The sequence below is a fragment of the Pogona vitticeps genome, chromosome 2 (genome assembly GCF_051106095.1).
Source record: "Pogona vitticeps strain Pit_001003342236 chromosome 2, PviZW2.1, whole genome shotgun sequence".
Taxonomy (NCBI): domain Eukaryota; kingdom Metazoa; phylum Chordata; class Lepidosauria; order Squamata; family Agamidae; genus Pogona; species Pogona vitticeps.
In genome coordinates this window covers 128,217,691-128,234,020 of record NC_135784.1, presented here as the reverse complement: position 1 = coordinate 128,234,020, position 16,330 = coordinate 128,217,691, and the positions used below count along the sequence as shown (strand labels likewise).

At 39.3% G+C, this 16,330-nt stretch overlaps 1 long non-coding RNA gene across 1 annotated transcript in view; it reads left to right on the top strand.

The window, feature by feature from the left end:
• The window catches only part of LOC140704150 (uncharacterized), a 68,332-nt gene that overhangs the window by 28,562 nt on the left and 23,440 nt on the right, over positions 1-16,330 (top strand). The window contains exon 1 of the long non-coding RNA XR_012083276.2: positions 1-16,330. This exon is cut by the window's left edge and continues 28,562 nt beyond it. This is a non-coding gene — a long non-coding RNA (uncharacterized LOC140704150).

The following is a 16,330-nucleotide window of genomic DNA, read 5'->3' as shown; positions in this document are numbered from 1 at the left end:
TCATTGTAAGGAGCGAGGCAGCCCATTCATGGCAGAAATGCCCATGAATAATACTAAAAGGAAACAGATATTGGAGAAGTTGACTTTTTGGATTAGAACAGCTATCCATGCTGGAAGTTGTAACCAATAAATTTCCACACTCTGCCAATAGAATCATATTTCCTGACCTCTGGCTCCACAGCCAAATACCTAACCCACTGAGCTAACCAATCCAGCTGCTGCTGCTCTAACCTGGTGGGATTGCAACATTCCTGAATTTCCTGGTGGGGCTGAGAGAGAGAGAGAGAGAGAGAGAGAGAGAGAGATCTATGGCACTACACATAGTCATCAAATAACAGGAGAAGAAGAGGGTCCCATCTACCTAACCTTACCTTTCATGTTTGGCCACATTATCAGCCTCAGAGAGTCAGGAGGGATGGATTTCATCGACCCCCTTCCACTGAGCTCTGGGTCGAGGGAGGAATGAACAGAACACACCTGTCTTGCTGAGACATTCTTACACCACAGAGATTGAATTCAGTCCCCACATTATGTGAGCCTTGGCGTTTCTTCTTTGTATCACAGTACTGCATCCTGTAATACCACTCCAGTCATGTTTTGTGCAATTATGTGGACGTTTCCCCTGCTAGGCGTACTGTCCTCTTTCATAAATGATGGAGATGGCATGTCGGCAACCCCTGCCAGACAGAGTCATATGCCTTCTGACTAATACTATTAGGGTGGTGCAGGACGGAACTGCAGAAAAGACCTTGCTGTTATGCAGCCTGCTCTCTCTAAGAAGTTCCAAGTCTATCCAGTTTCTTTGATCTAGGCCATTCATGGATTCATTATATTGCGTGTTGTATGATTGTTGTCTGGAGTTACAGGCTGGGCAATGGTTACTTTTCCTCACAATTTTGGACATTTTAAAAAGAGCTGATTTATATATGGGACTGGCCAGGCAGAAGGACTTTATACAAATGATATGAAATATATGCTGAAAGCATTGTGGTGAAAGGACCAGGTTGCAATCTCAAAACCAGGGGCAAAGCCTGAAAATAGCAAACTGAGGAATTATCTGAGGATAAAGGAAGTTGTGATTTGCAGGTGGTTTGTCTACATGGGCACTTCAATAACGAATTTGCTGCTCATTTCATAAATGACAAATTGGGTTACACTTTAGAAATCTGTGTCCCATGTGAATATTTCCATATCTTTGCTGGAATGTTTAGCGTACAACTGTACAGGTAGATATTATCTAGCCCAATGGTTTGCTTATAATGTGGATGCTGACTTTTAACTGGGGTTGGGGGCTGGATGGGCTTGGTTTCCTCCTCCTCTTCTTATTTCCTTTGTAGATGCCTTCCACCCCTCAGTCCATCCTTAGTGTAAAAGGATATGCGGAGCTGATTCTGAACAGTGCAGCAGAGCACAGTTGCTCTGCATTCAAGCGTGTGTTTGACTTGGCAACTGTTCCTCTTGCACAGATCTATGAGAGGTTTCTTATCCTGTTTGTTTTTCTTTGAAGGTAAAATGCAAAAACATTGGGGGGTTTTGGTCCCAGGTCAGAGGAATCCAACTGTGAAAGAGGACAGGTGTGGGTTACATGAGAGGAGGAGACTCGTTAGTTGGCCCCAGCTACCCTGACTGGAGGGTGTTATTCTTGCATTCAGAGAAGGATCTCCATGAGCATTCCAATTTTTTTTATTTTATTACCAGCCCCGGCTGGCAGTCCACAAATGTTGGGAAGAACATGTTGGGAAAAAAGCCTGACTGTGGAAAGCAAGCTGATCATGAGGTCTGCCTTGTTTTGTTTGCTCTAGTTGTGTATTCAGGTCCACCCATGTTCAATGGTTGAACAACACAGAGAAGAGCAGGACCCCTCATTCCCTTACTTTGTGGCTTGTCCCTTATCTACAATTTTTAAAGAAGGATTCAGAGAAGAATCTGATTTGTCTAAAACTGTGAAAAGTCAAGGTTGACTGCAGTTATTCCTAAGACTTGTATCCATTTTCCTCCCAGAAGCTCCAACATACCTGAACTGCAATTTTCCACATAATCTTCAACATCAAATAATTAGCATTTCTTTCACAACCCGAAAACAGCTGCTTGCAAATCAAGCTGTGCATTTTGAAATTATGGTCCATTATTTTCATTACAAGAGTTTATACAATCTGCGGATTGCAGGATCAGTTTTAAAAGAGCCATTCCTTATCAACAGCAGGAAACAAATACTTCCTCTAAGATAGTGCCTTCAGTAACACTTGTACACCATCTAAACAGAGAGGCAGAATAATATTTCTACACACTTACATTTTAATCAAATGGTAACCTTATGAAACCCCAAACAATGAAGCACCCAAGATTTTTACGAGTGGCATTGCATTACTGAACGTTCAAATCTTTTGCCCAATGTAGGCAAGTAGTATTTGCCAGCTAGTAGTGTTGCCATTTATCATTTCGGTAAAACAAAATACGTTTTATAATTTTGGTTATTGTGATTGCCTTTACAATCAACTTTGCAAGTTAGCCCCATTTTCCAGATAGGGAACTGAGATCCGGAAATTGTCCTGGGGTACAAGGAGCACTGTTGAACTCATAATTCACTAGTTTAATCTTTCATGAACTCTAGCTTACAGACATTTATATTGGCTCCAACTTATCTGCATGTGGTCAGTTCCTTTCTGCTATTGTTATAGTTAATCCTTTAAGGTTCAGGCATAACTTTCTTTCCTTGTTTGGGTCTAATGCAACACACACACACACACACACACACACACACACGTATATGTATATGTATACACTAATTGTACTGTGATGCATTAGACCCAAACATATTATATAGATTGTTATAGATATATAACAATCTATATAAGATGTATCAGATTGTTTTATCCCAATGACAGGCAACATCTGGTGCATTTGGGGCAGCTAACATCAAGATTTCCACAGTACATGTTGAAAGGAACAGAGTACAGTAACATAGGTCTGAAGTTGCCTGTTCCTTTCTGCACTCAGCAAGGACGATGTTGATGTAAAAATCTCATTTTCACTTTGATTCACTTTGGTTCTATAAAGATATATGCCTTTCCTTAAAGTGGATACTTCTTTAGTATTTGACAATAAGGAAAAAAGTTTCAGACAAATTGGGAGGAAGATGAAAATGAAGAAGAACTAATATTACAAAAACATACTATTTAAAGCAAACACACACACACACTCATATTAATAAAGTTTTGACCTTCTGAGATCAGTTTCGCTTCCTCCCATGGGCATGTTCCTCTCTGTTTTGACACTATTTTTATTGGGGGCAGCTTTGCTTGAAGTTCATGTTGAAAGATTGGACTGGATAGTGAATTGTTAATGCTGTAGTTTAGCATGAACTCAGGCATGCAGCTTGCCAAAAATGCTGAAGTGTACATCTCAAAGACAGGATGTTGCATCTCATCAGTATAAACAGACTATCGTTGAGAGTTCACAGTTGGGGGAAGTTGGCTCGATGCTAAATGTCCTCACTTTAAATTGGTTTCACCAGGACACATCTTAGAAAGACAGAAAATGTGCAGTAAACCTACATACATAGGCATAATGACATGGACATATATGCAGCAGATCTGCATGATAATTAGTCTACAGCAAATTATGTGATTTAATCTGAATAGTAATTCAGTTTGAACATTTAGTTATCCTTGTTTACAAGGGACGAAATCCAGTTTTTAATCCTCACTAGAGTGAGCCCATTGAATGACTAGGGCATGCATTAACATTTCATGGGTCTGCTGTAGTTGAGGCTAACAACTGGATTTAGTCCAAAATTTTTCACTTTAACCAGCTTGAAACAGGCTCTCAGAAAAAAATGTATGCAATATAAGGCAATAATCAAATCCACTATTTGCAATTAAAGCTCACACTCAAGAAAATAACGAAACCAAAGAAGCTTATGAATGTTTAGTGGGAGCTCTGCCCTTCCCTCCCACCTCTCACCTTTCCCCCTTTTCCATCCCCCAGCTTTGAAGGCTAATGAGTGGAGAATTGCACAGGGTGATAATGAGGCCGCTAAGTTTCTTTTAATGATTGGTGTAGCTTCTAAAAGGGCAAGAAACAAAACTCAACCAGGATCCTCTGGAGAGAGGGGTGTGTTCCGTCACAAAGCAACAGGGAAAGAGAGGCTTGGGAAAAAGGGGCTTTCACACTGTTAGGTGTTTAAAGGAAGACAAGCCATGGACACAGATGACTAATTCTGGCTAATTGCAACCTGCCTGGGTCAAGGCCCCCAGACTTCACTGCTCTTAGGTCAGGGCAACATCCATCACTGGCCTCTTCTCTGAACAATGGATCACCAACAACCTAGGAAGACAATGGGTGGTGCTACAAGGAGCTTGAGAGCACTCAACAACAACAGCAAAATCTAATCTTCATAGGAGATAATTTCCTCCTACCTTGTCCTCTCCTTTGACTGACAGGATGGCCTAAGGAGAAGTTGTTCTGGGCAGGAATATCACAAAAAAAAAAGACTCAGGTTTTCTTTGTTCCCTAGTCCACTCATCTTTATAGAGTTCGCTTCTTCTTTTCACTGCATGAGATATCAAATGCTTTTTTTCCCCAAACAGTTTCAGTGCATGGAATCCCAATGGGAATTCCACCTGCTGTCAGTTATCAATGAAACAAGAAGCAAGCTCCTAGATAGTCACTTCCATGCCCTCCATTCAGCCCATGCGTAGTAAAAGCAGAAGGATGGAATACTTGTTAAGTCTCCTCAAAACACACTGAATGGGCATGGCCAGAGCAAATCTCACGTACACTGCTGGAAAAAATGTTCCCCCCTCCCCCCTCCTGAAGGAAGGAGGTTCAGCATCATATACACATGAGGGATTGAGCTGTATTGAATGGCTGCTCATTCTATTTGAAAATAGGATCATTTGACAAATCTTTTCTTTGGAGGAACAATCAGAGAGGAATGGAAATAACTAAATCTGCTGGGGTGAAAGGGGATTCTTATTATTATTACTATTACTATTTAAAAATACACAGAACCAGTCAATCAAACTTATAAAAATATTGACTAGTATTATATAACAGATACAAATTTTAACCAGATTTCTAAGAATCTGTTAAATATTGGTTCAGCAGGCACACTGTTCCTAATATTGGCACATTTTGTAGTTCTGTTGTTGCTTTTGTTATTGTTGTTTACTACTTCCTTTGAGAATTCTCAATGACTGTTACTCAGATGATCCTTTCTGTCTTCATCATAAAGAACAGAAGTCTGTCCAGATTTGTTCCATGAATACAATTACTGAAGAGTCAAAACAGATATTACAGTGACTCTATGATAAGAAGTTTGATCCTATAAGTGGTTATATTTCTTTGTACTATTGCAAAATTTCTCAACTGAACTCTGATTTCTTGAAATTAGCTTGTTTGGTGGTGGTCATGTGAGATAACCATGGACTTCATTAGCAAGTTGATTGTACTGACCCAGGGAGGTTTGAAGAAAAACACCTCTGGAAAGAAAGTATTGTATCACCTTCTTGGACATATATTTAAAGGGTGGGAAAAGTGGCCTTTAATATGAAGCTTAGAAACTTATCTTACTGGTAAATATACTGTTTAGAGTATGCTAAAACCACAACTCATCATGGAAATAACTCGGGGATTTATGAAACTCCAGAATGTTCTCAGTAAGCTCCAACAGGTGCACAACGAGGAGAGGAGATTTCAGTGAGAGAAACACATGGGTGTGTGCTGTGCCTTAGCATGTGACTAGTTATCTAAAGAATAAGCACTGTTAAATGGGCTTTAAACCCTTTAAACCCATTACATAAAAACATAACTACACTGTGTGTGTGTGTGTGTGTGTATGTATATGTAAATGTATGTGTAAATAAAAAATAAGTACTGAGCTGCAGTGTAGTTATGTTTTTATGTATCTTTTCCAGGGCTGAAAAGTTATTTTTTAAAAAATATAATTAGTTGGAATTCTGGTTGGACCTTGTGGAAAGGGCATTTTGTAAGAAATGTCTTGGATATTCCAAGTCTCCTTTTTACTCCAAAAACATTAACTAGGACTGTAAATCTCAACCATTAGTCCTCAGAAGTTGTTGGGCTAAAACAGATTCCATGGCTACTGACCATATTGGCTTGGATTGGAAGTCTAAAAACATCTGAAGACCATTGGTTTAACTACTGCCTGTAAGAACTGTCAGTTCTCCTGTTTTCTCCAGCCTTTGACGTCCAGCTACCTAGCTTCAAAGGTTAATGTGCATCAGTCAAAAGGGAAATTAATTTGACAAACTCACACACAAAATCCAATCACTGCACAGCTCTGCCTGCCCTCACAGAGGCCAGCAGAACTGGCATGGTTCCATGAGAAAATGAGGACTTTACCTGCTCCTTTCATACTTCTACTTTCTCCACATGCCAAAAATGGACATTTCAGGATTTTATATGTCCTGGAAATGCACAGGTCCTAGTTAGTCAATTGTGGCTCTTTTTGATATCTACTGGTAAGAATTCCTGGTAGGATATCTACTGGTTCACCATTGCTCCTTCATCCTCCATAAATTTCCATGGCTTCCTTGGTTACTTATCAGAGGTAAGTAGCTGCTGTTTGTCCAAAATAGTGCCAATAATTCTATGGCTTTCAACAATAAATTGCCACATGATGGTGCTTCTCACTTTATTGTTTCAGTAACCCAAGAAGGCCACTAAAAGTTTGCACGGAACATTGTGGAAACGTAGAGTCTTGGAAGACTAACCCTGAGCAAAAATCTGGTGGATATACAGTGCCATGGATATAAAATATTGCAGAAATTCTCTTTCAATAGCATATTAAAATATACCCAGGAGTCAGGCCAAACATGCAAACATAGGTCAGTGTAAAACATTCCAAAATCCCTTTCCCATAATTGCTTCGAAGTTCATGAGCATTGCATACAATTGAGACTATAAGCCCTGAAATAAAATTTCATATTCACCATGAAATTACAGGCTAGTAATATCATATGTTTGTTGAATTCTAGTAATGAGCAAAGAAACCCTGTACGTACTTACTGAAAATTCGGCACATGTTTGCACAGAAGGATCACATCTGTGTTGCCAGCAACAAAAGAAAATTTTAAAAGGGTCTGTACTGGTATATGTTACTCATCTCCATTTTACCCCACACCACACATATGTGCCATGGCCATTTCAGCATATTTCCCCACAAGCAGAGAGAGAACGCTAAGAGTGGAGAAAGATGTGATCACTGCAAACACGGTGGTGACAGAAGCTGTCTGTTTGACATGCAAGATGAGATATGAGTCATAATCCAACAGGCAGCACATATTTCTGCCCTTCCAGTACACACACCTAGTTCTTTTGCCAAAATTTTATTTCCAGAAGATGACCTCCAGGAGACTTTAATGAATAAAGATATTCATGCAAACTTTTTAAAGGGGAAACTGGAATATAATCAAAAGAAATGCACACATGTATGTATGTATGTATGTATGTATGTATGTATGTATGTATGTATGTATGTGCGTGCGTGCGTGCGTGCGTGTGTGTGTGTATGTAATGAAGATCTTTAAAAATTAAATATATACAGTATATGTATATGTACAGTATATGTACACAAATGCATGTCCACTGACAGCATTGTGCCTTTTGAAACTCTTCTGCCCAGTCACCAAATGACTTCCTTTTCCCAGAAATTGGGGAATAGAAGCCATTGTTTGGAAGAGTCAGGGGAGCAGCTCTTAAGCATAAGTTATAAGGGGAGATGAGATATAAGTAGAACTATTAGAGTTGCAGGATTTTGGTTTTATGAAATGTGAACGCTATTGTTAGTGAAACTGCTCCTACAAATAAGAAAAGGAGAGGCCCCTGAAAAAGTAAACACCATTTGGATCGCAAGGCTGAAATATTCAAGCTTACCAAGAAAATATGAAGGAAAAGAAAATATTTGCTCTGAATGGAATCCTGGTTATATGCTGTGTGCAAAATGGATTTTCCCATTACTAATTCCTTAACCAGTTCCACACCAGTGTAGATGGATTAAGGCTCAGATTCCCCAGATGAGCATTTTGAGATTTGCTGGCAATCTGTTCACCCCACAAAAACCACAGTACACATGCCTTCCATTAGTGCAGTCTAATTAAAGTCAGTGGACCTACTCAAGAGTCAGTGGTTGAGTGTTGGAAGGAAGAATTCTGAATTCCTAGACATAAATGCATATCTCCACCATGTTACTGATGAATACTGTTCACAGAGAACTAAGGAATAATTTTTATGAAACTTGAACCATGCCTGGCTATCTCATGTGAATTCAAAAATAATAGTTTTCTGTGTGTGTTTTTTTAAAATATCAGCTTCCAAGATCCTTTTTAATGTCCTCTTTCTGGAAAGTGAGAAATACTGTAATTTAAGAACTGTAATATAATTTTTTTCATTCCCAAAGCAGCAGAGAATACTTTGAGGATTTGTCCAAACATATATTCAAGGAATCGTGCCTAGACTTCTTTGCTTCTGTGTCTCGGTGTGTGATAAATTTAGGGAGTTAATTTTCTGTTTAAGAAATTGAAGTGAACATATTTTTTTTTATTTGAGAAGATTGACATAGAGATTATACAATGGAATATAATATTTTTTAGGAATTTGCTCTGAAGAGCCATACATTTCTCTTTTACTATTTATATGTTCCATTTATCTCCATAAATGCACAAATACATATGTACATACATTCCCCCTGCCAGCAGTTTTTCAGGGAGGAAATTGAACAAATATGGAAGAATTTAGCTGAAAATAATTTAAAATTTAAGTGTCCAGTAAGCATGACTATTCAGTTTTTCTTTTCTTTTTTCTTTTTTTAACCTATTATACTTATGTAAATCAAAACCTTCTCTCCAGGATGCCATTTCTAACTGGGAAGAAACAAGCATATGAGACACATTCAAATTGCTTTTCATCACCTCACCCAACTACCATAATATTGTATTTTGAGTTTCTCTATGAAAGCACACAGACTTTCAGAGCTGCTAGCCCACAAGCCTTTTGTGGAATGGGAATAAAATTTGTTGCAGTAACATGGTGTTTGGAAACTCTGCCTGTTTAGAATAGAATTTGAGCACGTAAAATGCTAGGGATGATTTTGTTGTTGTTGTTTTTTAATAAAAACACAAACACACAAAAGCGGTTTCCTCTCCAGTTTTTGTGTTCTTTCATTGATTTCTGAAAGAGACCCCCCCCCCAAACATGAATGATTTGTACTAATGAAAAGGAAGGACATGGATGTTTCGTGTTCTTTTCTTGTTTCCCTCTTTGTTTCATCTTTCTTTCACTCTTGGCACATCTAAAATTTCTTTCATCCTTTGAATGTACCTTTTCTTTCACTCTTTGTAAAATTGCCTGTCAAATTTTTCATCCAATAGCTTTGCAAGGGCTATTGCAAAGACAAGGAGGTGTGACCAATGAGGGCTCACAGTAGCCAGTCAGAACATCTGGAGGGGAACAAGAAGCTTAGAATCTTTAGAAGGGCCTGGAACCTAATGAGCAACACTCTTTTGCTTCAGTTGTTTTTATAAGTGGGATTGCTATGTGCTGCGGAGCTCCTGCTGGTCTCCATTTTGTGCTGCCTGCTTGCCTGCCTGATGCTGTGCCTCCATCGTGGATTCTTTCCTCTTTTTTTGTCCTTTTAAAAATTGATTTTGTTGGGGAGAGGGTATGTTTCCCTGTGTCTTTTAATTATTTTTACACTGTCTAGGTCTTGCCTAATGTTTCCTGCTGAAAGAAGAAAACAGGAGGCGTCAAGTGGTAGGAGAGTGAGAACTCTCCCCATATTCCAAAACTGAACAGGTAGCACATACACTCTCTTCATTTATTTTCGTATTTTCTCCTCCGTGTGTACGTGGGAGGTGGGATGCTTTCCATGTTCACTGATTTTAAAAGAAAAAGTTTATTTGGTTAATTTAGTGCGGGTTTACTCTGTTAAAGGTGTACATTTTGGCGGGATTCTGGGGCTGTTTTCTTTGTTTCTGTGGCAGCGTGTGTCTGCTGAGGGGTGGACTAAAAGACTGTGTCAGTGTGCCATTGGGCTGTGTGGATGGTGGTCATTGTCAGTTGGGTGCAGCTTAAGCCATTTCTTTCTTCTTGTTGTTGGTGTTGTGTTGTCATTGGTTGGTTTTGTGAGTACGTAGATGTCTCTATGTGCCAGTGTGACTTTTCCAGTGTGCCTATATGAATGTGATATAAACTGATGACCGGAGAGGTCTGATGACGACATTTCTTTCTCATGTACCGTTGCCTGCTTTGGAACAGAGTGATTCTCTGTTGCTTACCTCTTGATTTTTGGAGTAGCTTTTAAAGGCTCTTTAGGGCTTAATTTGGACTGGTGCTAAGAAACACAAATATGGAAAACAGAAACAAAATAACCTGGAATAGGCTTTCACTTTCATGTCAGTGAAAAGTATAAGCATACTAAGAACATGAAAAAGAAAGAAGAGAAGAGAATTACCTGAAAGAAAATCCCAAAATGACAGAAATATGATTTTAAAATGATTTTTTTTGCTCTGCACATCCCTAAATGCCTGTAAAGGTGCCCACTATAGTTCAGAATATTTCATGTGTGCACTTTTTAAATAATAATAATAATAATAATTTATTGTCATTGTAAGTATATACACAGTATACCCATACAACGAAATTCACAGACACCTAGAGACCAGACACATGCACACACATAAAATTCCCCAAACACTCCCCACACACTAAAAGTCCCCCACTAAAAATACAAACATCTACACCGCAGGCCAAGTAACACAGTCCAACTAATTATTCACTACTGGTGGTCTTTAAGCTCATTATTAATTGCAATTATAGCTTTATTGCCACACTTCTGTATAATCTCAACTAATATGTTGTTTAGTTTTTTTTCATTTACTTTCTGAGGCATTTTTTTGGACCCATGGTCCCAAAAATGACACTATATTTCAAAGTGACACTGAGAGGAAAAGGTTTGTTTGCAGGGAAACAGTGACTGAGTGCATATGTACAGGAACCTCAAATGCCATGTATCGTATTAGCATAGCGTCAGTAGCTAGAACTGACCTATAGCCAAACCATCCTGGACCCAAAGCTATCACTCTTGCTAGGCAGGGAAGGAGAAAGAAAGAAACTAAAACTTATGTTCTCAAATGCCCTGTAGGTCAAAGCTCTGAAGGACTTTAAAAAACATCTTCTTGCCAAAGACATTGGCCACGACACGCTGCAGAACCTGTTCTTCCATTTTGTTATAAAATCTTGCAGTCTTTAAAGAAAATATGCACAAGTGGCTACATTTCCCCTATGCAATTAATACTCCTTACCATGTCAGTGATTTTTAGCTGTGGATTTCCTGTACTAGACAGGTATTAGAGGAAGTTAACCTTTGGAACAGTAGACTGGCTCCTATTTTTTCAACATCTACACCAGTGACCAACCACTTACACAAAGCACCAAATGTTTTATTTATGTTTATATCTTGCACTGGGTGCTCACTTACACAGCTTTCAGATGGTGGAATATCTTTTAATATATGTATTAGAAGAACTTAATGCAGAATGTGATAGAAATAAACCTAAACCAACTCTACTTAGGCTGAAATATGTACCTTCCATATGAGAAATAAACAGGCATCTTGGAAATCTGAGATTACCTGAAAAGGCATCCAGATAGATCATCATTTTGCCTTCAAATGCCTAGGTGCTACTTTGGATCATATGCTTGTCAGGTCAAAACGTTCAATGCCTGAATACCTTCCTAAGAGCTATGTAGACCTTTATATGCCTCTAGGAAAAATCAGAAGCCTGTGTTTGTCACAGCTCTCTCTTATCCCTGAAACGGTTAATTCCAGTATGAAATCAGATAATCACGTCAATCATGTGGGTTCATGTGGGTACCAAAGTATAAGTCTTTTCACTGTTGCAATGATTTCAGGCAACATTTTGTCTGTTTCTACAAGCTTTAATTCGTCTACATTGTTTCTATGCCGAAAAATCCAAGAGTTATTGAAACTTTTTAAGACACTTCAAGCACCTTTCAATTACATATATACACACAGAATTTCAAACCTTAGCATTGCTGACCTGTAAGAAGCATTGCCAAAATCAAAAGTAAAAGTTCTCAGTAACAAACAATATTTTTTGAAAGCTGATTTTATTATTAAGGGTTGGCTTCATGACTCCAGTGATTACTCTACAGCTTTTAGTGAGTAGTATGTCCAGTTCTTGGAAAACAGGTAGATGTATTGCAAGTTGTTGTTTGCCTAATTATGTTGTAAACCAGCCAGAGAGTGCTCCAGCACTATGGGGTAGTATATAAGTCAAAATAATAAATAAATAACATTTCCCTTGGGTGTCAAAATTTCTAATTATAGCTTTGCACTATGCTTTAAACACACACACAAAGTACCATAATTAGATGTAGTCGCTTGCAACTAATTATTTCCAACATCTGCTAAAAGCTTTCCTCTCATGCACTACATCATTGCTACGGTCCAACCTTACTTGTCTCAGGATTGCTAGCCAGCATAGCAAGCTTCTCCTTACTTCTAACACTTGCACTTCCACCTCCAACCCTATAACTTCACATAGTTATCAGAGCAGCCTCCCTTTCTTCCACTAACAGTTCTCTGTTCTGACTTTCCCCCATTTGATAGAGCTTCCTCCATCACCACTTCCATGTTGACAGTCATCCCAGTGGCAGTTCATTGGGAGTATGAGCAACCAGAGAGTGTTTTCCTGGTTGAGAATTGTTGTTAGCAATCTTGGAGGGAAAGGGGATTTCAGCTATGATGCTGTACCTTCAGAACACAGAACTTTGCCCACAGAAACATTCAGTGCAGGCTGAAAACCTGCTGCTCTCTCCCTCTCCCTCTCTCTCCTTCTCTTTGTATACATGCGCATACATGCATGTTAGCAGTCTGCACCATGGGAAGCTATTGAAGAGAGTTGCATTTCTGCATTTTCATCAGATCTGCAATCTTACTAATAACTGCATGCATCAAGTCAATTCCAACTTGTGACAACCCTTTCCAAACTTTCTCACTATAAAGGATACAGAATGATTTCACATTCTCTTCTTCTGGGATTGCTCTGGGACGGTGCAGCTTGCCCGAAGATATATAGGCTAGCCTTTCTCTTCAGAGGTGTAGTAGGATAATTGAACCATCAGTCTCTTGCTCCACAGCTAAATACTTAACTGACCGAGCTCTCCAGGCAGCCTCTGCCATCTTAGCTATAACACATACTGTAGAAGAATTCTGTTATATTGCAGATGTCAGAAATATTACGGACGGCTTAATACAGCCTTCCCCAAATATAGTGCCCTCCATATGTTTGGCCTGCACCTCCAGCATGCCTATTGACTGTGTTAACTTGTGCTGATGGGAGTTATAGCTGAAAACATCTGCAGGGCACCCTACTGAAGAAGGCTAATTTAATGAGTTAGCCGTTCATAATGCACTGACGTTCTTGTACCATTTACAAGAATGTTAACCCTGTTTTGAGATGTGCTTACATTTTCTTAGGTTATTATGACAAGCTTGAGCAAGGCCTGTAGCATTCATCCATTTCATGGAGGCCTGACTCCCTGACATTTTATTTTACAGCTCAAAAACTCCGGTAAAACCCCTTCCACATTTAACGGGCTCAACAGAATTTAAGGCTAAAAGGAGAAAGCGTGTGTAGAGGGAACTCATTTAGGTCCCAGGCTTGCTCAGAACAGCAGTGCATTTATCTTTGTTTGTGAAAAGTAGTAGTATTTTAAAAAGCATTAAGCATGAAGTGATTAATCAAATGGCAAGAACAGGCCTTTAGGGTGCTCCGGAGAGTCTGGAGAAATACAGTTGAGAAATGATGCTTTCTGCTCTATTGAAATGCAAATGCTGTACAACATAGGTTCCTCAGGAAAAAAAAAATATCCTGCATACTATTTGTTTCTGGGAATGCCTGGTGCATGTATTCTGCCTGCATATTACTCCTCTTTCCATGAACACTACTGAGGTAGCATTTATAGCATTTATACCTCAACAAAGATATTGTACTTAACTGGGAAATGCCCAATAAGCAATGCGACACCCCCCCCCAGGACAACCAACAAATGGGTTGCCTTTTTCTCATTAGAGATCCAGCATTCTATGTGTCTGTTTTTTCCCCTATTAGCCCAGCCTTCCAGTTCCAAAGCAAAGACGATGTTTTCAGCTATGACCCTGACAGCTGTTAAGAGTGAAAATGCTTTTGTCTTCATGGTGGTATTAGAATAAAAAGGGATGAGAGAAAGGTCTTTGAATCCTTTGGCAGAACCTCCTCTCGGTTGAGACACCTCTGTTGTCAATAGTCTTAAATGCTACACTTATATCTTGGATATATGGCTGCGGAATTTAGTTCATGTCTCTGTTGGGAGACAATTACAGAATCATAGAATTGTAAAGCTGGACGACATCTCGAGTCCAACCCCCTGCCAAAGCAAAAACAAAAAAGAACATCCCCAAACCATCCCCAATTGATGGTCATCCAACGTCCCTTCAAAAACCTCAGAAGGAGAGTTCACTGCCCATTCAGGGAGTCCATTCCACTGTCAAACAGCTCTTGCTGTCAAGAGGTTCTTCCTAATGTTAAGGCAAAATCTCTTTTCTCATACTTTCAATTCATTACCATGGTCCTGTTTATTTTATTTTTATGCCACCTTTCTCCCTGTAGGGAGAAACTACACCATGGAGCCACAGGAAAGAAAGTTTGCTTCATCTTTTGTGTGATAGCCCTTCAGATATTTTGAAGATAGCTGACATAGCATCTCTCAGTCTTCTCTTCTCCATGCTAAATGCACCAAATCTCTCAGCTGTTCTTCCTACAGCTTGGTATCCAGATCTTTTACCTTCTTGGTTTATCTCATGACGTATTTCCAGCTTCTTAATATTCTTCTTAAATGGTGGTGTCTCGAACCAAAATCTGGGAGGCTGTTCACAGATGATAGAAGTGATTCCTGAGGAAAAAGGGAAACATGTATCTTATAGGCATCTGCATCAAATTTTATAATCTAGTTAATTATTCTACCTTACTTTTGCCCAAGTGAATTCTGAAAAATAATCTGACTCACAGAAAATAATTTGCACCATAGAAATACTCAGTCCATGCATTGGGCTGGATGATTCTCTGGAATTTAGGTGACTCCGCTAGAAAACGAAACTACCTTTTATGGAGGCAACCTAATTAGCTTGTTTAGACCAGTATTTTTGCTCTGATCAGTATCAATGTGTTCTTCAAGATCTTATGTGTAAGACCTTTTCCCAGCGGATGTTGCCAAATCTCCTATCAAGTGGGAATAACAGAAACTGAACTTGAGACTTCAATATTTGGTGGTGGTGGGGAGGCCCTTCTGACTAAAAAGCAGCTCTTCCTCTATGGCTTACCGTGGGGAATCCAAAACAGCATACTCCATGGTGGGAGGCAATGTTTGGTGTGTATCTGTTCTGCTGCTTGCATACAAGTGCTGTGTGAGGCAACCCTCAATTGCAAAGATGGAAAAACAAACAGGCATTTATTGCAGACTCATTGGCACAAAATACAATACAAGCTGAAATCCAGCAGTAAATCGCAACAAGAATAGGCCTATTAAAACAGTGGGAATTTGGATAATCAGCTCATCTTTAAATTCCATGGATTCAGTGGCCTTACTGACTACTAGATTTCAGCCATTATGTGTCTTCACACAACATGCCTCGCTAATCTGCACTGCTACGCATCTGACATGTGTTTGTCATTCAGTCCTTTCATTCACTAACTTTTTTTAATATATTGGGATCTTCGTCTCAATATTGTTTCATTATCTCAGTCTTACTGAATTGCAGACATTGACCTATTCTCAGGCAGAGAACAGAATCAGGTGACAGAATTGCATGTTCTTCTAACCTATTTGATGTGAGCGTGTAAAGTAATACCCCAGGTAGTTACCCTAAAGGCCTTTATCATTTATTCATTCCACTATTCCTTCCTGTGTAGTTAATGTTGCAATTCCCTGCCCTGAGAACTGCCGACAGGGCGTGAGAAATCCTTATGGACAGTTGGCCTTGAATTTCTGAAAACAAACTTGTGTTATCTTCTAAGTTCCTTTAATGAGCTGACTCTGTTGAGGGAGTACGGCAGAGAGGGGAATTCATCAGCCTGCTCGTTCTTCTGTATTTTGATCTGCATTCACTAAAGTGGAACGAATTCTGAAATTGTCAGAGCATGATTAGATCTCTTACGCAAAGCGAGAATGCAAGCGGTTGTGAACATTTTGGAACTGGCAATAGTGTCACAAGAGGTACTTCTTGGGAGACATTTGTACTCCTCAG